The 25952-nt window shown below is 48.9% G+C and overlaps 1 protein-coding gene across 2 annotated transcripts in view; it reads right to left on the bottom strand.

Annotated features, from left to right (window-relative positions):
- Positions 1–24238, bottom strand: part of exp (expansion) — a 301332-nt gene extending 277094 nt beyond the window's left edge. The window contains exon 1 of one of the 2 annotated variants that reach the window (XM_077661396.1): positions 23934–24238. The gene's annotated coding sequence lies outside the window, so the exon portion shown is untranslated. The remainder of the gene's footprint in view (positions 1–23933) is intronic. The other variant, XM_077661399.1, reaches the window with a different exon arrangement.
- Positions 24239–25952: the final 1714 nt, after the last annotated feature.

Here is a 25952-nt window from a genome sequence, read left to right as displayed (position 1 = left end):
AAATCTGTGTAAGCTGAGGAGAACCTCCGTCCTGACCTTTCGGGAGCTTATGGTCCGTGGGAATGGAGTCAGCGCTCCGCATTATATCTGAGACGTATACGCCGTTGCTCGCTTACTTTTGGTAAAAGGGGCACGTGCCTACAGGACACGGGAGCCACCTCGCGGCAAGTGCCCGAGTCTGAAAGCCAGCCGCTACTGTTTTGTCCGCCAGAAAGTCGAGCTCTAAACAGCTTGGCAGCTACGTTGACCGCGGAGCACCTGGTTAACCCGTCAGGAGAACAAAACTATGCAAGACACACGCTTCTCCCAAGACACCTCTCAGCGACAGCCTCTGTCTCCTTTTTTTTAAACCGTCAGTGACTGTTGACCAGAAATTGTGCGGCCCCAATGTAAACGCGTCGAAGTGACGCGCGCTTTTTAAGCGTCGACTCGGGTAAGGAGTGAAATGCCGCGAACTGCATTCCCCCTTCACCGCCCCGTAGAAGTGAACGCCCGTGCAAATGGGCGCTGTCACGCGTCGCGTCAACTCGAGCCGAGTGCAGCACTAACGCTGCGGCTTTCGCCTCTACTTGTATATAAACGCCAGATTGTGAAGCGGGCCACTCCGATAATTCCTGGGTGGGGTCGACGGGCTGCGCGCCCGCTGTCCAGTGAATTAAGGGCGCCAAAGCTGCTGCCGCGCTGTCGTGCTGCGGCAGATTAGCGCCGTGGGTGTGAGATCCCGTGCGCGGGATAGTAATAAAGAAAAAGATAGTGTCGGTGGAATTAGCACGCCACCTGTCGGTGAGGGAATGAGAAAACGACGGGAGCGGGTACCAGCCTGTACCCTCCACAGCCTTCACTGGGAGGAATGTAACACTCGCCCCGTATAGATAGCGCCACTTGAGTGATTGTGCTTTTGCCCTTTACAGCATGCACTTAGCAAAGGCGCGAGCATTTCAGGCACTTACGGAGACAGAACTCTTTCGTGCCGAGAAATTACTTATCTCTGCATGGCTTAAGGGCCCTCGAGGGCTATGCGATTTCATGGTTTCGATTTTTCACAGAGAGATTTGAGACAAAGTTCGAGATCGTTTATAAAGTCAGCAGAATTAATTCCGCAAAACTCATCTCTACATCAATATGAGATTTGCAACCAAGTCTCTTTATTTTTTATCTTGGAATACTTTAGTGAAAACCTAGCAGGTGAGCACCAAAAGTCTGCCTGCGAAGCAGTGAACATGTTATGCAGCTACCATCTTGTGTGTTATACAGTTTAAATTACCATATTTTAGAAAAAAAAATGTAGTGCCATAAAACCGTCTCTGTGCGTGCGGAAGGGAGGGGGTTCTTGCCTGCGTGTCTAAGAGAGAGTGAAAGCTTAACGCTCAGCACCTCACTCGAATGGAGGAGATGGTCGGTTCTACAAGCCGTTTATTCCCCTCGTTTTGTGACTGACTCTGATAGACATGGAGCTGCAGCTTTGGCTGGACATGCTTGAACCCACGTTTTTTTTTTGTGGTATTGCTTAATATACAGATATTTTTGGGCTTTGAAAACTGTTTCGTTTCACCTTGTTCGGCTCATTAACCTTGTTAGTGGGAATTCAGTGGTAGAGTAGTAGCTGCAGTCTTGAATGGAACCGACGCGGACCCATCAGAGAATCCTGAATATACCACCGAGTTTGAGGGAGGTCCTTTTTCCTCAATGCTTTTAATTATAAACATGACATTTTTTATTGCAGGGACGGAGACTCATAAGGCGCAGATTGAAGAGAGAAGAACATGAGGAGCGTTAGATGAAGCGGAAAATACTAAGCCTAACTGCCATAAAAACAACAGCAGAGCGGGGTAGAAAAAGCCCGAATCAGGAACACGCGCCAATCGTATCAAAGACTACGGTCCACAAGAGCAGGCGCTATGTCTCACCGCATGGAGAACAGGTGTGGTCAGCCAGCATTTCAGGGCAGCAAAAAATGGGCGAATAGCACTTTACTTCTTCCACTTCTCTAAGAATTCGGACAGCGCAAGCACCAATGCGCCGGAAAAATCTCTACTGGTGCGTGCCGTCTGCAAAGGCTGCGTGTTTTTTTTTCTTTCTTGATATCCTTGCTTCCTTGCGTCACTTTCCATATACTATTCAGTGGCTAAATATAAGTTCCGACAACGCCTGAACTCAGCTGGTAACACGGGCAGAAACAGTGATGGTGCGCGAGGGCTTCGAAACTTCCCGTGAGTCAGTTCGCAAGAATCTGGTGATTATAACACATCAGCGCCGCACGCAGATGATACAAACCCCAAGACCAGACGCGATTCCCGAGAATTAGGTTTTCCAACTTCTTTTCAGCAAGCGCACTATGCTATCGAGGTGTTAAATCCCGCGACCCTAACGCAGTACTTTCCAGACACCTCCTTCGCACGGGGTGAAAGGTTGGGTTAGGCTCCCCGGCGAACTACCGCCAGCGGGGCTGCGCTTCGTGTTTACCTTCACGCTGCTCATCGCGTGAGCGAAGAAAGACATAGTTTCATAGAAAACGGTTAGTTACGGCACCGAAGCGCGTTTATACGCCATGAGAGCGAGCGAAAAGAAAGAGGCTAGCACGGGCAAGTGAAGTAATGCGTATAGCCTTGTTTGCCGACGTGGCTCGGAATCACCCCCACGCCTCGTGTAATTTTTTCTGGCTTCACTCGGCGAGGCCTCCTTTGCGCAGACCTTTGCGGCGACCGTGCTCGGGTCAAGGCATCGCACGATGATCGCCTCGACTCGGTCGGCAGGCACCACGGCGGATTCAATCGAACCCTCCCCTCTCCCGGGTGCGTGTAATCGGGCCGCAGCGGTCGCCCCTGGCTACCACGCAGCCTTGCAGGAAGAGCAGCTGCTGCGCTGCCCTCCCTATTCGCACTTTCGCGCAGCACGGTCAAAGACGAGCGCGCGTTCAAGGTAGCCCGCAGGCGTTTCTAACAGCGTAATTGTGCGCATGCATTTTGAAGCGCGCGCGCATCGCCTGGGCCGAATACCCTGAGCCCTGTTGCGACCGCCGCGCAGCCTTACGAATTCTTTCTTTAAATTGGGCGAAAGCAGTTGGCGCTCAAACCTCGCCACCAACTGAACTCAGTAACACGGATAGAAATAGTGATGGTGCGCGAGGGCTTCGACACCTACCATGACTCAGTTCGCACGAAGCGAGTGATTATAACACATCTGTGCACACGTAGGTGATGCAAACCCGAAGAAAAAAAGATTGTGGCTAAAAAAAAATAAACTGATAATTTGTTTTTGGAGAAAGGAATAATAATAATAATAGTTGGTTTTTGGGGAAAGGAAATGGCGCAGTATCTCTCTCACATATCGGCGGACGCCTGAACCGCGCCGTAAGGGAAGGAGTAAAGGAGGGAGTGAAAGAAGAAAGGAAAAAAGAGGTGCCGTAGTGGAGGGCTCCGGAATAATTTCGACCACCTGAGCGCACAGCACAGGGGCGCCTTAGCGTTTTGCTTCCATAAAAACGCAGCCGCCGCGGTCGGGTTCGAACCCGGGAACTTCGGATCAGTAGCCAAGCGCTGTAACCACTGAGCCACCGCGGCGGGTGCACGCGGCTTACCTAAATGCGAATTAGCGTTCAGCGGCCTGAAATACGGAGTTTCAGTCGTGTAAGCGATTTCATCTATGTAGAAGGTAAGGTTGCCACTGTCTTCGATGGGCGGGTGCACTGTCACAACACTACAGTCGTCCAGCTGGACGAACTTAACAGATTTGCAAGGCTGCGCTGCAGCCGCTCGCGACATAAATAGCGTTGCGTTTGAAACGCGCGCCTTCTTTTTTCGTCTGCTAGCCTCCACCTCCAAAGAAAGCGGTGTAGAAAATTTAGTTCTTGTGCTACACTACGCGTAAAAGAAATGCGTTCGTGTACACGGGCGCCTTAGCGTTTCGCCTCCATCGAAACGCAGCCGCCAATCCACGCTGTGAAGGTGGTCGGACAGCGAAGCTGTAAAGCGACGCCCAATGAACCCCTGCGACTTCACTTCAAAATTTACACACGTGGCTCTACAAAGAGTGAAACCAGACACAAGTGAAATGTACTGAAGCCGTATGCTGTATGCCTGATTTCAAAGGAGATATGCTGTTTGCATTCAATGTTTAGCCTGGCGCTTTTTGCTTACGACGACACGAAAACGCAACCGTAATCTTTACCCGGAAACACACGCGGGGAGAAGGAATGTGTTTCGCGTTGTTTGCAGTCGCCGTTATCGTACAATATGCGATTTGCACTTCACACGAGGGATTCGAATGACGTCAACCCCTTTAGAAGCAGCTCTGCACAGCTGTTTACCGGAACGTGTAGTTGTAATTGGCACTGGGCGTCGGAAATACTCCTTCCCTTTCGGCGCGCTTTGGGTGTCCACCGAGATATGTGAGACAGGAGTCATTTCCTTTCCTTAAAACAAATTTTCATTTCATTTTCCTTCCCAAACGGCGCGGTTCGGGTGTCCAGATATGTGAGACAGGCGTCATTTCGTTTCCTCAAATTGTCCAACGGGCAAGGAGTCGCGCCGAACGGACGATGGCGTTCCGTGTGCTCCTCGGCAACGCTGCAACACGCTGTCGCGTCCCGCTCTTACAAGACGAAGCTGAAGCGTCCTGCAATTTTCCAAACCCTCAACTGTGCAGTAAATGGCATCCAGAAGTCTTTAATCCTAGATGTACGCACTGCAATAGCATTGCAGATCTAGTCCACATCGTCTGGACCTGCCCTTTCTAAAACGACCCGAATAGAAATATACAATCCTGGGAGACATTATTGCTCAACCACGAAGCAGAAGAACAACGCAAAGTCATCGGTCTCGCCTTAACCGCCGCTGAGTCCCAAGGGATTCCGGCCGACGGTTAGGGGAATGAATAGAGGTTTAGGCTACAGCCTTCTCCCCCGTCATTTTGAAGCGAAAAGCTTCGCTACGCTAGTCAACACCGCGCTTTGCGCGAGCCGGCGTATGTCGGAGCACGAGTGACGTCACGCACGGCGCAGGCGGCGGCTGGTGAGTTACGCGCATGCGCGAAAATGTGTGACGTCACGCGCTTTTTTATTATTTCTAGCCAGTTATGCCGATGCCGTTATCATACATTATGCGGTTTGCATTTCACACGAGGGCTTCGAATGACGTTAGCCCGTTTCGAAGAAGTTGAAAACCTGATGTTTACCGGAACGCGTCGAACGGTGTTCTCACTGTACATAAAAATTTACGAAGAAATTTACTCAGCGCCTGAGATGCAGAAATATTTAAACGCTATATACTAAAGCCCTCGCTAGAAATTATTAAAATTACGGTTTCTTTCTTCCAAAATCAGTGCATTTTCGAGCGTGTTTTCCTTTAGCCTGGCGTTTTTTTTTGCTTACGACGACACGAAAATTTCCTTGGATAGTGGGGGGTAAAGCTTCGCTGTAAAACTCCCGTCAAACGCGATTTCCGATTATTATATTTGTTGTCCAGCTTCTTTTCAGCAAGTATCGAGGTGTTAAATCGCGCAGAAGGTAAAAAGTGATTTATTCAATGGGAAACAAGCAGAGTGTAGAACTACATCGAAATTGGAAAAGGAAGATCAGGAAGGAATCGTTCTATGATAACTCAAGAGGCAGCTACTCTAATCTTTGAAGCTTGATCACGGTGTCTTAAGCCGCGAAGCTAGATTGGAGAAATTTTACCAAGATGACACATGTGCAGTGTGTGGAAAATCTGTGGAAAAAATTACTGTGGATTAGCTCAGCTAATCCAGGATATACAAAGCGAAAGATGTCGGCGGTCACTGTGTTCATTGGCGTTGGCATTGCCAATGTTCTAGACGGCGATTGCTTTGAGGAAAGGAAGGGCGCATAAATGGCTCCCTGGATATGCGCACGCCTCATTCGTGCTTTGATACCTGTGGCGGTGGTGAGGGAGAGATGTGGCCTGAATACATTAGCGCTGACAGCATTGTGGCTGACATGCGGCACTGCAGCAATAGCTAGGCCGTAGCGTTCATTTTGTGATCAATCTCTCGCGATCAACCATTAACTACATGCCACTTCCCAGGGTGGCAGGGAGGGCGCGCTGCCTATCCAGTGTGTGGAACGCAATCAAAGAACGCTTTTGCACTTGGACACCAACGCCACGTACATGAAAGCGAGATTGAGGTCTCCTCTGACCCATGGAGCCAGTTGTGCGCCTTTCCTTTCGTGAAAATAAACGGCCTTTGCAAGGTTGTCGACGCCAATAACTCTATGAACGCCGTCGGCTCAATTGTTTTGTTTGGATTTCGAGGATAGGAAATGGCACAGTAACCGTCTCACATATCCCGGTGGAGACCCGAACCGCTCCGTAAAGGAAGGGATAAAGGAGGGACGGAAAGAAGAAACAGAAAACTAAAAATTGAAAGTTAGGATTTTGAGGAAAGGCGCGGCGAGGCGCGCGTTGTGACGTCATGTGCCTCCTCGGAGCACCGCCACGGCGAAATCGCAAGTTCGCGGCTAGTAATGCTTTCGCTTTAAAAATTGAGCATCTCATAGACGAATATAGTAGTATCCATCCGGATGTCGATGCTGTCACAGTCTCGCCCTGAGACCCTCGGGTTTAGAGATAACCATGGTGATGTGAATGAGTCCGCGGTGGAAGTTAGCAAAGGGCGATTCGAAGATTGGTTGCTCAGAAGCAGACAGGTGACATAAGGATAGAAGTGTAGGATCAGAAATTGTATTTGGAGCAAATGGCGAATTTATAAACCGATTTATTACACTGTTAAAGAAATGCAAATAAAAAAAGCCATGCATCGTGGTAACTGCCATCACCCTGTTTCAAAGGGGACGCTCCTTTCTTCAATCCATCCATCTATATCAATGATTTATGTGTGACGTCATCGCCATTGACGAACCGTTTCTGTTTTTGTTTTTTTTTTTATCAAATGTGTGATGGGTGATGATGGCTAGCTTAAGGGTCCTCATATGCCTATCTTTGCTTTGTGCGCACCGAATGTTGCCCCAGCTTATTAAGTTTCACCAACTTATTATGTTGCAATTGGTAGAATCAAACATCGAAGTCTCTGAAGAGCGAAGTCTCTCAAGAGCAAAGTCCCTCAAGAGCGATGTCTCTCAAGAGCGAAGTCTCCAACCCCAAGCAACCGCACTGCGCGCAACTCTGTACGCTGACGAACCTCGTTAGTTTTCACTTTGGATTCTACACTAAAAAAAAAAAACCACTCATGAACACAACTGGAAACACAGAGTCCATATGGAAAACATAAGACATGTAATAAGACGTTGACTAAAAAAATAACAAACATTCAAGCTTGATCTCAGGTCTCCTGCCTCCCTCAGGCGCTGTAGTCCTCAAGAATTCACGCGCTTGCAGCACGCTTTTGTAACACAGCTTTCTGGAAGCGCCTGAAGATTTCTGCAGTTTACACATTGTGTCCGTATATTTGACAGTTTCCAGTGACGAAAAGCTAGCTTTTGGTAAAATAAAAGAATGCGTTGAATGAATTCTTTGTTTTGCGCCTGTGTGCAATTTTTTGTTTGTTCCTCCAAAGAAATTGGCTGCCTCTAAATAAAGAAAACATGGAGGTGCGAAAAGTGCACGTCGTTAATATTGAACTCAAGATTACAACGCATTTTACAGCATAAAATTACTGAGAGCCTAATGTTCATGGTTATGCGACAGCTGTGCAATGTAAGATTCCGGAAACAAACCACCACTGCTCATTGAACTCTGTCGCATACAAACCTTTCTTGAAAGGTCAGTAATTTAGTGGCAGCTCTACAATATAGCAAGCTGCAAACAATCCTACAATATGTTCATTGCTCTATGTTTTCGTGATCACGTCGGTTCTGATCATATATGGACAGCGAAGTCCTCGACGTGCTCTTAGAGCCCCGTGAGGGCTCGGAAATATTCACTGTTTTGTCGTCGTTAAGGTAGCAAAGAGGGCCTTTCGTAGATCTTTTTCTCATTCCTCTGATCAGTAGTATCTCGTGCAGGTACTGCCGCCGCCGTTAGTTGTTCCTGAGCATTCCACGAACCGCAAATGGACTGCTGCCGGTAAGTTGTGAACAAGAACACAATGAAATTTTCGCGAGAGGTGTGAGTGTTTTATATTATACATCATTTATATAATCTACCGCATTGAAACACTTTGTTTCGGGCCGCCGCGGTGGCTCAGTGGTTATGGCGCTCGGCTGCTGACCCGAAAGACGCGGGTTGGATCCCGGCCGCAGCGGTCGAATTTCGATGGAGGCGAAATTCTAGAGGCCCGCGTACTGTGCGATGTCAGTGCACGTTAAAGAACCCCAGGTTAAAGAACCCTTCTCTACGGCGTCCCTCGTAGCCTGAGTTGCTTTGGGACGTTAAACCCCCATAAACCGAACTATGTCTCGGTCGATCATTTGTCTTCTACTTTTGCGGTCGGGAGATGGTTGAGGCACCCATGTTTCGATGAGGCGGTCTCGGCCTCCGCTGTCATCTCTCTTCCTTACTTTACTTATAATGTAGCCACTGCTACCTCCGCCAGACCACGCGGACAATATTTCCCACAGCACGCGAGCGGGGCAATCCACTGTAGGCTAGTGACGCCTTAAGCTGCTGCTAAAATCGCGATACCGTGAATGCACACAGAAGTGCAAAGCTTTATTGTTTGGTTCATTCGTTCGTTCTACTGTGTTAGCAGCATAGTCCTCTTTCGACGAAATGCCACTGTCTCTCTGTGTCGGCTCCACCCGCTAGCGCCCCTAGAGGATCGGAGTGCATCGGGCACCTTCCGATGGGTGCGCCTCTGGACACCCGGCCATCAGTAAAAAATTCCCACCGACGAACCTCTAGCTACCCGTCGCCACCTCCGAAAAGCCACCCTCCTTCACCCACCCGCACACCTAGCAACTTATTTTCCAGAAGCCTGTCCCCACCAGACGCCCATGGGGAAACCAATTCAAAGACGTAACGGGAAGGCGATCAATAAAAAAGCGAAATAAACAACCAGTACTCCTAATGCAGGTTTGTGGCATCACAGCGTGTGATCGCTTCTGCATTTTTTCCGGTACATCTCGCCATCGTAATGCATCCAGTTCACTATATACTACATGGCGAAATGAATGCAGCAGGTTCAACTGAAGGCCCCGGGTTATAGGCAGCTAACCCTGCCGTCTTGCTATTTCTAGTGAGAACAAGACGCGTATGCAAAAGGAACACACTGGCACAGCTCTGAGCTAACCCGATGCTTCGCTAACCTTGATTTCCCATGCGTATAGACCTCGACAAATTATCCGATGTCTGTAGAGAGGTGCAAGCCTTTTACTCTCTGCCGCAGTATACAGCTCTTGCGCGCCAGTTACTTCATCGCCTCTACTGCGTTGATGGCCGCGCGCACTCGGCGCTTGTCGTCAGCGATAGCGGCCGCCCCAGAAAGGTGTTAATGCGTCCCGCTTGAACACACCACGGGGGGTGTCGGTGCCGTGGTCGCGCCTGACGGCAGGGTGCGGGCGGCGATGCCGGAAGACGTCCGGCTGCTGAGTGCGGAAGACACCGCGTTGATGCATATATGCCGCTGGGCTCGGCGTCTCCAGGTAAAGCGCGCGGCGTCCAGCTGATCGCTCTGGCGCACACGTCGCGCATTGCCTGTCGGAGCCAGGAGATGAGCAGAGTCGGCGCACGTGTTTTCCTCTCGCTCATCTTGCACTGGGAGCGAAGAAGCTGTGGGACTTTTTTTGCCCATATGTTTTGATTATCTGCTCACTGCGCCGCAGATTTTTTCTTCTTTTTTTGTTATGAATGTTCAGTTCGTGCATGATAACACCCTCAATCACTGGGCTAACGAATTATGTACTGTTGCTCTCTCATAACACACTCAGACTGTTTTCCTTCTGAAATTAGCAGATGCATCCCAGAGGGCTTTCTAAATTGATGACTCAGTTGTCACTAAAACGTGCGGGATATGTTTATATATACCTTAATACACTTCAGTTCTACGGGCCTGTTTGGTTTACACGCAGCTCTTAATTACACGTGGTGTACAACATGTCGTTTTTGTGTTAGCAACGCGGGTGTTGCGGAGGAACGCTCAACGTTGCTTAGGCAAGCGACAACAGCGGAGGACGAGGTCGAGGCGGCCGTCGTGGTCTGCACTGACGTCACTTTAATTGCACTAATAGCTGAAGGGAGGTACTGCAGACCATACATCCGGTACCCGTGCGTTACGTGAGGACAACCGAAAACGAACAAGAGAAACAGGTATACCGGAGAATAATAGGACGCTCTTTCAGCCGGTGCAGTAATCGCACCTGCAGCTACAGCAAAATAAACCACTGTGTTCACTGTATATAACCAAAATATATGCTATTCTGTTTGTGAATATCAAACATCGCGTCTGCTAATCGTTTCGGTCGCTGTCCTCAGCTTGCGACAGTGTTCAAGAAGACAGAGGATAAAATGGCAAAACGCAGACACAAGCCGCCCGTTGAGCTCTTCTAGAAGAGCCGCTAATGTCTATATACAAAGAACCCGTGGACGTCGGTTGGCTCGGTGGGACAGGAGGTCGCCTTTGCCAAATGTTCGCTTCCTAGAGCATAAATTGAGAAAATCACCTCAACCGGCCTCATGGCTGCAGCGATCGCGGGACCGCGTTCCCCACATTTCCTGCTGCTGGTTCTTTCGCGGTGTGGATTTCCTAGGCCTAATTTCGCGCGCACCAAGAATATTGAACACCCCAGTTCGGATGCTCACTCGTAATGACATCATTAGGACCCAGCGCCTCCATGTAATAAGGCAATTTAAAAGCGGCAGGAACACTGGCAAAAAAAAAATAAGAAATAGATGACATCCCACGCGACGTTACGAAAGAAAAGCCTAGCATGGATATGTAGCCAGTCCTCGGAAAAAGTTTCACTCCCGCGTACATGGTTAAAAGCGGGACGATATAGCCAGATAGATGGGCATTTCTCGGTAACCGAACAGTGACACTCGCTTGTACGCAACGCCAGCTGTCACAGTGTGGTCCACTACATTAGTATGACTTATGAGCGTGACTAACGCGATCGGTTTCGGAGACCAGCGCCTCCCTGGCCCCACTCGCTGCAGCTGGGAGCCACCGCGCACAGGTCAGGCCACTGGGAGGAAATGAAAGTGACCTGGTAACCGCCCAGCTCAGGGCGGTCCCGGCTCTTGTCGGCGGCACCTTTTTGCGCCGGGCGAAACGGAGCCGTCCGCCACCGCAGCATTCCCCCCCCCCCTCCCCCCTTTAACACCCCATTCGCTGTCCCCTCTTGTGGTGCCCTAATCGTGCGCTGCTTTCGATCTGCTGGCGCGAACTCTCCGAGGCCATTAGACCCCGCGTGCCCCGAGTGACAGCGGCGGACGCGGTGCGGTTGTTCGCTTGTCTCTGCCGGGCCACTTTGTAAAAGGCGCATGTGCCGTGCGAACAGATTTGTTTCTGTCGGCTGACCAGAGGTGGCGGGGGAATAGCTATCGCCGGGAACCATTGCGTGAACGGCGGCGAGAAACGCGAGAACAGGTGCGGGGCATGCGAAACGCGCGCCAAAAACGAAAAAGTGCAGCGGAGGAATCTCCGCAGTGATTCCGAATGGATGGGATGCTGACCTTTTCGAGCGTTTCTCGTTGTTTCGATACTATTGGCTGCACGAAGGCGGCCCCCAGAATGTTCCGCGTTGTTTGGAAATGAGATTCTCAGAATGCCAGTGCCCTGGTCACTGACATCCCAAGTGTAATTTCTATTCTTGCTTCTTTTTTGAAGCGAAAAGCTTCACTACGCTGGTCAGAGCCGGGCTTCGCGTGAGCCGAACTGGTGAGTTATGCGCATGCGCGAAAACGAGTGACGTCACGCGCCGCGCAGGTGGTCGCTCCTCGCCGCTGCCGCAGCCGTCGCCGCCGCCTGACCTTTCGGCGCAGCCGCGCGCTACTGCACATGTGCGTCATGTGCATGCGCAAGGAGGCTATATAACGCGTTGCCAGAGAATATTCGTGCGCACTCGACATGGAATGGAAGGAGAGCGTGGCTGCTGCTAGACTACGCAGAAAAGCTGAGAAACTAAATGGTTCCGATCCAGAAGTACTCGCTTGGGAGTTGGCTGCGCAACAGCGAAAAAATGATAAAGCCAAAGCTAAACGTGCAGCCGAAACGCCTGAACAACGGGAAATACTCCTTGCTAAACGACGTCGGAAAGAAGCCGAAAATCGTAACTGAAGCTTTTCGCTTGTATATCCAGGCTTAATCAGAGCTAAGCCACTGCCTAATTTCTTAACTGAGGCTGCCACTGACCAAGCCTAAAATTAAAAAAAAAGCTGTGGATGCGGCTGTGTGTTTATGTTTAAGGCCCTGAAGTCAAGGCTGCGAAGTCGGGGACGATGCTCCTTTGTGTACAGAGTCTGTTTGCAGCCACACTTTTGTTGACAAACACTCGCAAATACTACCAAAAAAAAAAACAACTACGGGCTGGCCACCAGCTAGGGTGCTCAAGCGCAATTCCTGCTTCTATGCGTTGAAAGGATAACAACGGATATTGGCTCTCTCCACAATGACCCATTGCAGTTGGAGGATAACAGAGATAATCCAACCTAATTATCATCTGCTTCCAAAACCACAGCGTCTTCTATGGTGCCCACGTCAGCGACATTTCAAACAAACTTTAAGCGAACCACGCAGAAAAATTCACATTCAGGTAAGTCGTAACAGTGCTCAGGGCCACACTCAACGGCAACCAAAAACTACTTATCAGCTCTACCACCCTTTTCACCATTACGCATGCCATCACAACACCTCACAACCAACACTAACAATGGCGCCCAACTCATTTCCTTTGGGTACCCAGACTGGCGTGTTTGCAAAGTGCACACGTAAGGTGTGAAGAACAATGGGTGTAGGATGCCTTAGTATGTATTATGCATTAAAATCCATTTACCTGTGTAAGGTAAGTGTGTCTTTTTCCTTGAGCCCTGCAGGTTAACGTTGCCGCTTCTAGCAGGTGATCAGCAGCACTGCTTTGCTCCAGGAATCATATCAAGTAGCATGGCGTTTTGACTCTCAATTCTCTTGCATAATGATTTTTACGGGGATCAGCGAACTTGCATGTAACGCCACTAGGAAGGGAAGCGGATCGACAAGCGCATACGTCAGCTGCAGCATAAGAGTGTTCTCAGGTTACACTTAAACAAAATACCTTCCGGCACTTAAAAAAAAAAAAGATCGGGCTAAGGCCGAAGTACCCTTGGCGCTCGCAGGGAGCACTGCAACTACCATATTTAGTTCGCCCTTCTTTGTACTATTCTAAGAAGCCGAAGATCGACGTCGGTCAAGATTTCATTTTGAAGCAGACGTGAGTATAGCCTCCTTCCGACGAGTATTTCACGGAAGCCGAACCACGTGCCATCTCTTCCAAAGGCAACAATGCTCATCGGGTAACCAGAGCAGCGTTACTCCATCTGTCCTTTGATTCTGGGTATTTTGCTATGGCCGACTGCAAGATGCCGTCTCAGAAGCTCCGTGACGGGCATCCCTGAATGTTAGCACCGTTGGATTTCGGAGATGTGGACCTTTCTTCACAGAACCGCTACTGCACTATGCGAATATCCCGGGCACTGCTTTACAGAGCGGGCATTACGGAGCCTTAAATGGCCGGTGAAATTCAAAGCCTGAGACGAAATCCCAGAGTAGCCTGTGTGAGGCGTCGATGTGTTGTGTCCTATGGAGCGAACGCTGGCTGCTCATTTTAGTTACTTAAGGGAAAGCAGCCTGGTTAAGGTTAATCGAATTTGCTTGATCAGCATGAAAATGAAACCCATACGCGGCTGCATGCTTAGTGTACACTTGACCACACCTCCTCACCGCACAAAACATCACTGCAAACCGAAAACTGTTTGCCTGCAGAGGAGGGGAGTTCTTTGATACGTTCAGAGAATTTATCTTCATAGCAAACACGGTTCAGGTTCCCGGGGTCGGCGGCGTATCTGGTAACCGTGAGGGACAACCTGGTTATTCGGGGGAGTCAAGGCAAACGGTTTTTTCCAAAAGCAGCGGGGCATGAAAAATCGCGGCCACCCGGCTACCCCGAATGGTCTGCGTGTGCCGTCTTGAGTACGCAGACATCCACCGATGGCCGTTGCACGATTATCTCCGGCGCACACGCTTCCTTTCTTTCTGGTTTTTTTGTGGCACGGGGTCGGCGGAAGATGAGGGGGTTGAGGGGAGGGGGTGTGGGGAGAGGTGGGATGGAACGCACAAGCGCTTTTGGAAAGCGAAGGGTATTAATGATACGCGCGTGAGAGACCCCAGCGAAAACCCAAATTGAATTCAGTCGGTGGCGCCCGCATTATGTTTAGTTTCGAGGTGCCCCCAGGAAGGTGGCGAACGCCTTGGTGGCCTCCGATAGGGCAACAAAGGAGTGTGGTGTATATACTTGCTTTCACTGTTGGCCCCTTGCAGGGGGCTTAGGAACACCGGTTCTACGAACCAGCGCGTGGCGGGTGAAAGCAAGATAATTGTTTCCATGGTTTACCCAGTTCAATGTCGGGCGTTGAAGCTGGCGACGGGACACTTAATCATCGTTAGTTCGAGAAAAAAAAAGGGGGGGGGGGAGGTGAAAAAATGTTGTAACCGGGAAACGCCGCCGGAGTCTTCATTTTGCGAACGCGTCAAGCAGGCGACAACAGCGGAAGGCAACAGAATGGATCGGCATAGTATGGTATGGTATGTTATGGTATGCCATTGTGTGGTATGGCATGATATGGCATGGTATGGCATGGTATGGTATGCTATTGTGTGGTGTCGCATGGTATGGTATTGGTATGACATTGTATGGTAGGGTATGCTGTTGTGTGGTATGGTATGGTATTGGTATGGCATGGCATGGTAGGGTATGCTATTGTGTGGTATGGTGTTGTATGGTAAGACATGACATGGTATGTATGGTATGGTATGGTGCAGTATGGTATGGTACGGGATGGTACGATACGGTATGGTGTAATTTGGTGTGGTGTGATGTGGTATGCCATGGCATGGTATGATATGGTATGGTATGTAGGGTACACATCACGAGAGTGCATATTGACTATGAGAAGCGCCGTAGTGAAGAGCTCCGGATTAGTATCGATATCCCAGGGCGCATTGAAACTACACTGCATACAGGGCGATTTGGCACCTCGCTTCCATAGAAAGGTAACCGTGGCGGCAATGATACGATCCTATTACGTTGGGTTCAACAGCATAACGAGGTAACCGCGTTGACTTTAATGTACAGCATGAAACTCGTAACCTTATATGATAACTACACTTTCTATTAAAATATGTTATTCTTTCACGGCGCATATGCACAACGTGTAGGCACCACCTAATTAGAGCTTCAATTTAAGGCGACCTCCGACTGAACATGTGCCTGTGATCGCACAAATGCAAGACACCTTTCTTTCTTACATGCATGTGACGTCATTTGTCTTTAGAAACGATTTCCAAAGAACTCTTGCATGCGACTGAGTGACAGCGTAATCTCGTTAGCTCGGGGAGCGACAGAGGAAATTCAAGAAATGCGAGATCTATATCGACAGCCATTCTAATCAGAGTAAAACGCCGTCATGGTGAAGTTATAGTATAACAAGGATCTTCTCACGTCATGACTGCAACGTCTCTACATCGGTACGCACTCTTAATCCTCCATCTTTTGGAATCAAAAACGGAGAGAGTAAGGCGTTGTTCCAGCCCTCAACGACGTATCAGTACCGCGGAGCCTAGCGGCATATAGCTCTTTAATGTGCGGCGACGTAATTTTTTCATTAACTAAGTGTCATGGATAATGTCAACGCGTTATTTTATTTAACTTCCAAAGTCATGCGCCACATGGTGGCAGCCAAGGTAACTATAGCCTGATACAGACTCGAGAACGAAGCAGCTGTTCCTCGTCAAAGGGCCCCACTTCCAGCCAATGGCGTCGGCTGATTTTCATGAACCTGAGAGAGTGACAATGCAGGGAGTGGCAGATGAAAGGGTATAGTCCCTCCTTCCATGGTTGGGGATAGTCCTCTCCCTGCATTGTCACGCCGCTCCTTGCATTGTCACGCTAGCAGGTTCATGTTGATCGGCCGACGCCATTGGCTGGAAGGGGCTCCTTTGACGGGGGAAAGCCGCTTCGTTCTTGAGTCTGTATCCGGCTATAGAAGCGCTTCCCCCGATTCCTCGTGACTGAATGCCCGGAAGAAGGGAGGGAGGGGGGGGGGGGGGGCGGAGAACAAGCATCAGCATTTGATTTTCTCCTCTTCCAGTAATTCTCGATGCGCATGCACTTCTTGGTAGTCCACGTGCTGCGCTGTGCGCTGTTAGCGCTGACACTTATTACAGCTATCACTGACAGTCGCCCGCAACAGCCTATGACTACACCCGCAAGGTCACGTATCCTCAGCATGGTTGTGAAAGGGACACGTGTGATGTTGATGGCCTGCTAATCTGCGAGTACCAAGAAGCCATCTGCGTGTTACTGCCGCTTTCTCAGCGTTTCCAGGCTCTTTCGAAAGCACGCGACAGCGATCGTTAAGGTACTACCGCAAGGTGCGGCGCCTGCCCCATAAGACGTGATAATGTGCAGCTCGCCGATATGAAACGCACATTGCTCTACCGGTATAGCATTTCCATGAAATGTAACGTAGCAGTGAGATAGAGAAGGACCACAGCAAATAAAAAAGGGGGCATAAAAAAGACGCAGTGTTGTTTGCTTTTGCGTCATGCGAACCTTGGTGTTTGTTCAATGAGCGCCGTAAAAGTGAAAAAAAAAAAAGATAGATGAGAACAGGCGAAAGAAGTCGCCTGCGCTAAGCCCTGATCAATGAGTCATACTTGAAAAAAGCCCCGGTGCGTGATAGTCAAAAATATAAAATACAGGTTTGAAATGCCTTGCGTTAAATGGAAATATTGATGTATGATAACTAGACTGCAACCCTTTGTAAGACAAAGAGTATGGTGGAGCTGCCATAAAAAAAACGTAAACCAATGAGCTCCTGCCTGTACCACTAAAGTATCACAGGCTTAACCCAATCGTAATATAAATGAAAAGGCCCGAAGGCAATGTTGTGCTTTTGCCACCCGAAGGTGGGAAAATAAAAAAATGGGGTAATGCTACTAAGCGACCCACAGCCGGGGGAGCGGGCCCGGGGAGACTCCCCTGATCTCCCCTGGGACGTAGCGGAGGGGGTGGGACATAGGTTGTGGGAATGGGACTGAGGGAAGGGTTATGGGTAATGTGATGGGAATGGGGACAGCGAGATATTGACCCTCATTTTATCATCGCTCGACTCCTGTCTGGCCAGGACAGGGAGGGCGTCGATGTTCTCCAATGGTGCGGCTCCACTCACGGGATGCCCGACCACCCAACGACGCAAGCTCCGACTCGGAGACAGGGAATCCTAACCCGGGGCAGCTGCCTCGGGCTCCTCCACGACTTTCAGGGGTCCGGTTCGGACTTGCATGACGCTCCCAGCTACTAACCGTCGAGTGTTTTTCACGGCTTTTCAGACTCCGGAAGTATGTGTGGTGGATCCCAGGGACCCACCTGTGCTTCCAACCAACCAACCATGCACTTATTTCCTCCCCTGGCTTGCTCCACACCTACTGAGGAGGGAGTGTTCAGGGCCGGGCTGACCGGGCCACAAACCAAGAACCTGGCCGAGGGTGAGATAACCCGGGCCTACTCCACCGCTACTCCGCAACATCGACGGTTTTTGCATGGGTCCTGCTAAGGTCCCCCTTACCTCGGCGTCCCGCGCTCTAGCTTCACGGCCCCGCGGTCAGCCATCCCTGGCTGCTTCCCCGAGGACATCGCTCCCAAGGAGCCCTTCTGCTGGAAACCCCCGCGCGGACCTGGCCTCTCCGTGGCCAGAAACCGACGCGCCAGCCGGTAGCCACGCACGCCCCCGCGTGCAGAGGCTTTTTGATTTTCGAGCAGTTTTTGAGTCCAATTCCGTGAGTCCAACCTGATTATGAAACCAGGCCTGCCTCCGCACAGGCATCGGACCTCACGTGCGCGACTGGCCCACTCAGTCGCTTGGGAGTCGCTGCCACTCCCATGGGGTTTTGCATCCCCAGAGGACGGGCCCCGGCCAGCCCATCCCCACCGCTGTGCGTTGCACCGGAACAAAGCCTAGTAGCCGAAACTACACCGGCCCGTATCCGGTGGCAGGGGGGGCCACGGGCAGGCCGCACAGTCGGATTTAAGACAAAAAGTATGGTGGGGCAGCCAGAAAAAGAATGTAAGCCAATATGCCCCTGCCTGTGTCGGATTTAAGACAGCGCGACTGATGTTGGCCCACTTGTGATGTTGATCCAGGTGCCGGCAAATCGGTGGACCTATGTGCCATATTTTTCAGCGCCGAATACTACCTAAGAATGAAATATACGGTTCAGCTTGTTTTGCTTTCCCGCTTTTATATGCATCCATGGTGTTCTGTATGTTTTTACAAGCGTGGGTGTGCAGTTTGACCTGGCCCATATTGGCAGGAAGCAGATTTTTTAAAATTGTTGATCTTCGATGCCTGCTCGATCAGTCTACTGCCTCATAATACTTCTTGAAGAAATTTCTAATTCTTCTGCAAGTTTTCTTATGCGTCATAAAACTGACGTACGGATACGTACCAGTTTTGAGGCCTTCTTGCGAAGTCATCTGCACATTGTGCAACCATGTTTTCTACAAAATCAGCGACCGAAACGGTTTTAAAGTGATGTCATTCAATTTAGAGAGTCATTCTGAGAGCAACAGTATCATTTTTATGCATGCAAGACACGAATACAACTTACACTCTATAAAGGGTTCAATGGCCATTGTCAAATGGTACCATCTACAACGTGTTTGCTGTGCAGAAAGTGGGGTCGATACCTTTTTCCAGCATTTCGGCCAGAGCAAGCCGAGCCTCAGGCAAAGGGAAAGCTTGTAAAACAAATATTCCTAATCTGTTTCTGCGCTTTTGTCTCATATTCTCCTCGCTTGCAAACCACATCATCTCTGCCCGAGCACAGTGAATGTTCGCGTAAAAATAATCACTTCGTGGTTTTGCTTTTGTTCACGCTGGAGTAGAAACAGACGGCGGACCACATAGATTCAATTAGCTCCGGTCAAATGCATTGTGAACCTGACCTTTCGGCACTTGTTTAACGCCTGTCACTGCAACGAGGCGTCCAGAATGTCCGATACTCTCGGGCTAGAAAGTATTCTTCCAGTTAGCCGCGTTACAATACTAACGCAAAAAAGGGTAAGTACGGCGTCAGTCAATAAATTTGCTCGCCTTGAGCCTTATTTCGCTTTAGTGCGCAACAGAAGCAAGATATCAAGAATTGCTGACAGAAATGGTTACTCTTGAACATCGAATTACTGTAGCGTATTAACGCGATAACCTTTAATGGCTCATACTCGCGGTGTCCGTCCGTCCGTCCGTCCGTGAAACTCTTCAACTGGATAAGCAAAAAATTCTATTTGCACGATGGGATTCGAACCACCATCCTTCCGTTGCGCAGCTGAGCGTGCTAACGACTACGCTAGTTCCTGCCAAAGTAGATGCAGTTCTCCTTGTCTAGGACGCTAGAGAGTGTTTGCAGAAAGCCGTCGAATCAGATGGTTGCCTCCCAAACGCCCTCCAGTGTCTCCAGCATTTAAGATCAACAAACAATTGCGTACTTAATTAACATCTTAACCACACATCAGTGATACAAGCAGCAACACCGCGCTAAAGGCTTTCGCCTCACCGCACTTTAGGTCAACGAAGTGCGCCCTGAATTTTTTATTCCTTTACCAACTTTCCAGTGCCGAGATCTTTAGGTCCTGTTTACGTGGATGTTTCTATGCACGCAAGGAAGCGATAACCTTCAGACTCTTTGCCAGCAGTACAGGCCGCAATAAAAATCTCAGCGACCCTTGCATAGACCTTGCGACCAGCAGATGCATTTCCCGCGTTTCACCGAACCGCATAACACTTAGCCTCTTTAACGATGCTGGGCGTTATCTTCGAGTAACGTCATCGCCCCCGCTCTCGCATTCTCTCCGGTAAAAAAAAAAGAAAGAAAAGACTAAGCGAAATCTACTCAGGGGCGTCAGGTGTGGGGCAACTTGCCACGGCGCCAACGAAAACGAAAACAAAGCAGACGAAGAACGAGAAAATAAAATAAAAATGTGACAGCGAGCGCCACCTGAAGACGATGCGACGGGAAACGAGTTTTTTTCTCCTTTTCGCAAGTCTCTATGTAGTGCCTAACTATTAAGCTATTTTTACTGAGCGCCGTAATGCTTCCTGCACTTCTAATGCGACAGCACCCTATGTTCCATTAGCACAAAATCTATCGCCGCTGTCTATGACACGAAATTCGGATGATGCAGTGCTCTGGTGTACGATGTCACAACACATGTAAGCGAACATGTGTAGTCATGGATGATGAAACGGCACGACTCGTAGTAATAATCTTGATTAATGACTCATAGTCGTTCTGCAACGTATCATGACTGAGCACTTTACAAGTAACGTAGGGAGGGGAACAAGGTAGCCTACTGGTCATCGCCTGGTTAACCTCCCTGCCCCTGTCCTTCTGTTTCTCTCTCTCTCTCTCTCTACAAGTAGCGTAATGTAACGTGCATAGAGTTTGTACAAAGTACGCGTAGTCAAAACTCATGATATGTTGTCATTCTGCTACGTAGCATGACTCAGTAATTTTATGCTTTGGCATTCTCACACGTAAGCAGCCTTAAGTGTGCCTAATTTCTTTTAGAACATCCCCGTTAGTGCAATTTTCTGAGCTTCACTTCTGTAGTGCACGGCTGATTAACTGGACCGGAAATGATAAGCTAAAAAAAAGGAAGGGGGGGGGGATGTTGTTCTTAACTGTTTTAAGCGCTTTGTAAAGAACTATGTGCATTGTGAAATCACAGCTTTTTTTTTTTTCACAGTGTACCCTAGATAGCACCTATCGCTTCGTTTCAAGGAAGTCTGGTATCCTTCAACTTGCAAATAGAGAGCTTTTTGATGCGAACTAGCCAATGATAGCAAAAATATATTTCACAAAACACTGAGCTTGGCAACAAGCCTTCCACCATTTTCTCGCCAACAAATTTTGGCGCCTGTAATAAAGTTCGTTTTTACTCGGTTTCTTGCGGCATGCGCCGCGGGTCTTCGAAATGCATATTAAGCCCGAGGTGTACCCAAGGAGCTGATTTCTAAAACTTGGTGTTTTAGTATTAGTTGGAACTATTTTTCCAGTTTGTAACAAATTTTGTATGTGCGCATAAAGTTATTCCTTGCTGTTTTCCGCTGTAACACTAACAAATTGGCTGCCTTGAGGCCTGAGTATGCTATCTGGGCTCAAAAATATGGTTTCTGAAATAATAAGTGGCACCTGAAAGGGGTAATATTTTAACAGATACTACAAAATCGATGACACTGGTGAGCAGCCTCTGCATTCTTCTTTTAGTGATTTTAATGATGACTACAGAAGAGACCTTGACGTAATCGCTGTACGTCGACATAAAAAAAAAACAGCAACATTTTTCTTACTGCCCCAAAACAAAAACACGGCTCAAGGGCAAACCCTTTGGCCTGAAGACTTATGACGAAGGTTGGAGATTTGGTTTATGTGAAAAAGAGTTTTACTCTGTTCGTTATATGGTGTGACATGATGGAGCAAAGAAACAAACAAGAAGTTCAACTCTAACGAAAACTCTTTTTTGGGGGATGTGTGTTCAGAAAAAAAAAAGTCTCTAATGACTGCAGCAGTACGTCACGTTTGCAACCGAGCCGTCCGCGGAGAATGCAGCTTTCCGCGGCTGCTCTTTGTATAGTGAGATATGGGACCTCTCCGATAAGATACATGCATTACACAAAGATTCCTAACAATACAGATTATGTCATGGTGATGATCGCTCTCTCAGCTGGACGAGTTGGTGCAGTCATGGGCGAAGGCTTATGGGATCTGGGTTTAAAGAAAAACAATTACTTCTGTGTGGTTATTCAAAACACGTCAATGAAAAGCACTGCAACAACTGAGGATATGTGCGTTTTATCACCCGCAAGAGAACCAGCCGGCTGACTTTCGAGGTGATGCAGATTTATTTGTTTTTCGCTAATCCGCATCCAGCAAACGTTTGTCCATGACTATGCATCGCTTAATTAGAAGGACAAAGGAAACAAGCACGCAAATAGGCACGAACAGAAAGCTGCAAAGTCGAGCGCCCACCTTGTCCTCTTTCTCGCTCGCGCCCTTTATTTTCTGTTTTACTTCACGCTTGTTAATGCCATCCTTCGCGACCGAATCACAGTTGTCGCAAGAAACGCGGAAGAACTCCCCGCGTGCGGAGAAACCATAAAAATGACGAAACCCTGACCTCGGAGCGATAAAGGTACACATCTAATGAAAGGAGTGAACGAAATAGAACTTCGCGGAAATGCGAAAATATTGTTGAGTAGCGATGAGCAAGCTCGATTTACTAACCTATGACGCCGCCAAAGTCGCACCATTTTTCAGCCACACACGAAATTCAGGTCATGCCATAGTGCTCGAAGAAACTAAACTTTTCAAGGAAGTAAGAATTCGGCCACAGTTTCAAGTAGCATCTAGCCTGACCGTAATGCTCTGTCGCTAGCTGTTCTTTCATCATCATCATCATAATCGTCATCATCATAATCATCATCAGCCTGACTACACCCACTGCAAGGCAAAGGCCTCTCCCATGTCTCTCCAGTTAACCCTGTCCTTTGCCAGCTGCGCCCACCCTATGCCTGCAAACTTCCTAATCTCATCCGCCCACTTAACCTTCTGCCGCCCCCTGCTACGCTTGCCTTCTCTTGAAATCCACTCCGTTACCCTTAAGGACCAGCGGCTATCTTGCCTTCGCATTACATGCCCTGCCCACGGCCATTTCTTCCTCTTGATTTCGACTAATATGTCATTAATCCGCGTTTTTTCCCTCACCAATTCTGCCCTCTTCCGGTCTCTTAACGTTACACCTATCATCTTTGTTTTCACGGCTCGCTGCGTTGTCCTTAACTTAAGCTGCACTCTTTTCGTTAGCCCCCACGTTTACAAGCAAGTGGAGTTCAATGTGTGATATCACACACTGAAACATCACAAGCAAGTTTTACAAGCAAGTCCGGCATGTGTGGCGGAACTTGTCTACGTGCCCGATGACAGCATATGACAGCGTCAGCCAGCAAGACAACAGCCCTGCGCAGCCGCGTTTCTTTTCTCCCGTCCCCATGAGTGCTATCGCCCCTGCTGTTACAAGATAGGCCCGTTTCGCAATGGCAGAAAAAGCCAGCAGCATTGGCGTCACTTTCTAATGCCTTGATTCCGGCCAGTTTTTTCAGCTGTTTAAAGCTCACTGGGCGAGCGCACTACGAAATCAGCGGAAGGTTAGATCGTGAGGCGATTGGTGGGATCATGCATTGAGAATACAAGTTCGCACAGATTTCACGCCTTTATTTTCGGGGCGAAGCTATGTACCATGTTGTTTTCACAGGAATACCACACACCGAACTGAAGGCAGCAACCCCACACGTAAAATACTGGGATTTTGTTGTGGTTTCGATTTATTACTACAATTATTTAACTCTTACCTGAAACCATTACATGCTTTAATTAACTCACTACTTGAAGCGCTTGTCAATATTATTATTTATTTCGCCAATAAAATTTTAGTACGTGCTAAATACGTCCGGTTTAGCACGCGCTCATTAGGATTCGTAAGGTCGACTAACCTGCGTGCGAACGGATCAATAGAAACAAGCCAGAGCAGGCGTATGAGCTCCGCTGGGCACTGTCTTCGCTGGTGAGCTGGCCCGAGAAGTTCAGGATGTAAAATGCGAATAGCAGGCCATCAGTGCGTTCACAGGAATCCGAGGTCCTGTACCTCTTGCGTGCTAATGCGCAATGGTTGCGGGCGCTAATGAACTCAACGCCGATACTAAAAAGTCGCTCACCGTACGTAGAGCCAAGAAGGGCCGTAGATCGGTGATGTCCCTCGCTTTCCCTTGGGGCCGCGTCGTCCACGCCTGTTGCAGCGGCAAGCACTACGACCACTCGCCGCGTTCCCCAGGTCTCGGCCGGGTTCTTTATGACCAGCGGCCTTGGCCACGGTCGTGATCGTGTCCCATACACACTGCTTATCGGCGGGTGCCTGACTTCAAACAGGTAAGGGCCGGCTCCTCGTAACGGGTATCTTAACGCCAAAGGTGTTCCATCGTCCCGGAGACGTGCGGCGTCACCGATGGCATGCCGTATCTCGTACAAGAGGCGGCCGTTGGCGACAGCTTCGAGGAACGGGCGAGCGAGGAGAAGGACGAGGAGACGAGGTGATGGTCCGCTTTGAGCGCCTTTATGACGCCGATTGCTGCTGCCGGGTGAGAACCTCTGCAACACGTCGACGCTAGGCCTCCGGTTTGCTGATAAGGGATTCCGACATGTTGACCCGGTGGGATGCCTGCTCGGGTGATTACAGTAGCCTGTTGTTCTAAGGCGTCCGGGACGTGCGCTTAAGAAGAGCCGCCGCGAACCGCGTAAGTGGCGTATAAACTTAAGAGCAAGCGACGCCACCCGAGAGGACGATGGACGGACTGAGGGTTAGGGCTTATTAATCATTCCCAATTGTAGAGTTAATGTGTTCGCCAAGCTGGGACTGAAGTTCAAGATTGCACTGGAAATGCTTGTTTGTTTAATTGACGGTTAAGCGGCGCCTTCTCCACGACTTCTCAAAAATGCGGCTAGAAAATGCGCCGCGACACGATACTTGCGATAGCTAGTATGATAGTAACGGCGAGTCATCATGTTAAACGTAGAGGTATTCTTTTAGAGCGGTATCACTGCTGTTTTTAATCATAAGTAACCCTATCAAATATCAATAATTAGTTAATAAAAAGCGTTCAATCAATAATTCTGAAAAAAGGTTTTTAACTGCTGGAACCTTCTTAGACTTCCACAAAGCTTTAGATTCCGTGATTATTCAACATTACTAAACAAATTAGAGCTTTACGGGATTCGTAGCATTGCAAATACACAAATAGCACTAATTACATGCCTGGCTTAACCAATTAATGATTTGGCTGTCTGTCAATAAACTTGGATTGATATCAACAAAACAAAGTATACGCTTTTTCGCGAAAAAAAAAAACACCATTACGCCACATATTTCAGCACAATTTAATAACTCGGATTGGTGGACAAGTTCACAGGTGCCGGTTCCTTACCGTGTATTTCCGCATTGTTATAGGGTGGACTGATCATGTGAATAGCATGAAAATGACCACATCTATTTTAGTGATTGGTCGTATAATGCGCCTTCTCCAACATCTGGCTAAAAAAAAGTTCGGCAGAGACACTTGGGACTCCTTACGTGTGGAAACGCGAAAGCATTGATGGTTCATTATTCACTGCACACACACACACACGACCGGCCGCAGTGAAATCCAGGGACTTGATGGTGCGCCGCAGGCAGTGCGCTCCACTGCCTGCGTCGTTTCTAGTGGCGTCATGTATGACACCACCCACACATGCACAAGAGCCCATCACACCACTCGGAACGCTCGACGAACGGTGCCATCACGATTTTGACACGCAAGTCTGGGAAGGCATGCAATTGAATGTGCATGTGTCTTCAGTTCGAATAACCTGTCCCCAGCAAGCCTACAACTTGACTAGCACATGTAAGCTATATAGAACGAGAAATCGTATGACACCACCCGGAACGCTTTACGACAAACGGCTGCGTCACAATTTTGGTTCGAATAGCACTACATGAATGACGCCACATGGAGGTCAGCCAGTGGCGATATATATAGACAAATGAAATGAATAGGATTGTCTGAAGTGGCGCTGCTCGGCTTGCTTAAGCGTCATACGGTCGCGTGGTGACGTCACTATTTTTTTCTTGCCGTCGTTATCATTTTCTGTACCCTCTGCGAGTACACACGCACACAGTGGTTGCCGGCTTTTCTCAAAATAGA

The sequence above is a fragment of the Amblyomma americanum genome, chromosome 4, assembly GCF_052857255.1.
Source record: "Amblyomma americanum isolate KBUSLIRL-KWMA chromosome 4, ASM5285725v1, whole genome shotgun sequence".
Taxonomy (NCBI): Eukaryota; Metazoa; Arthropoda; class Arachnida; order Ixodida; family Ixodidae; genus Amblyomma; species Amblyomma americanum.
This window is presented reverse-complemented; position numbering and strand designations above follow the sequence as displayed.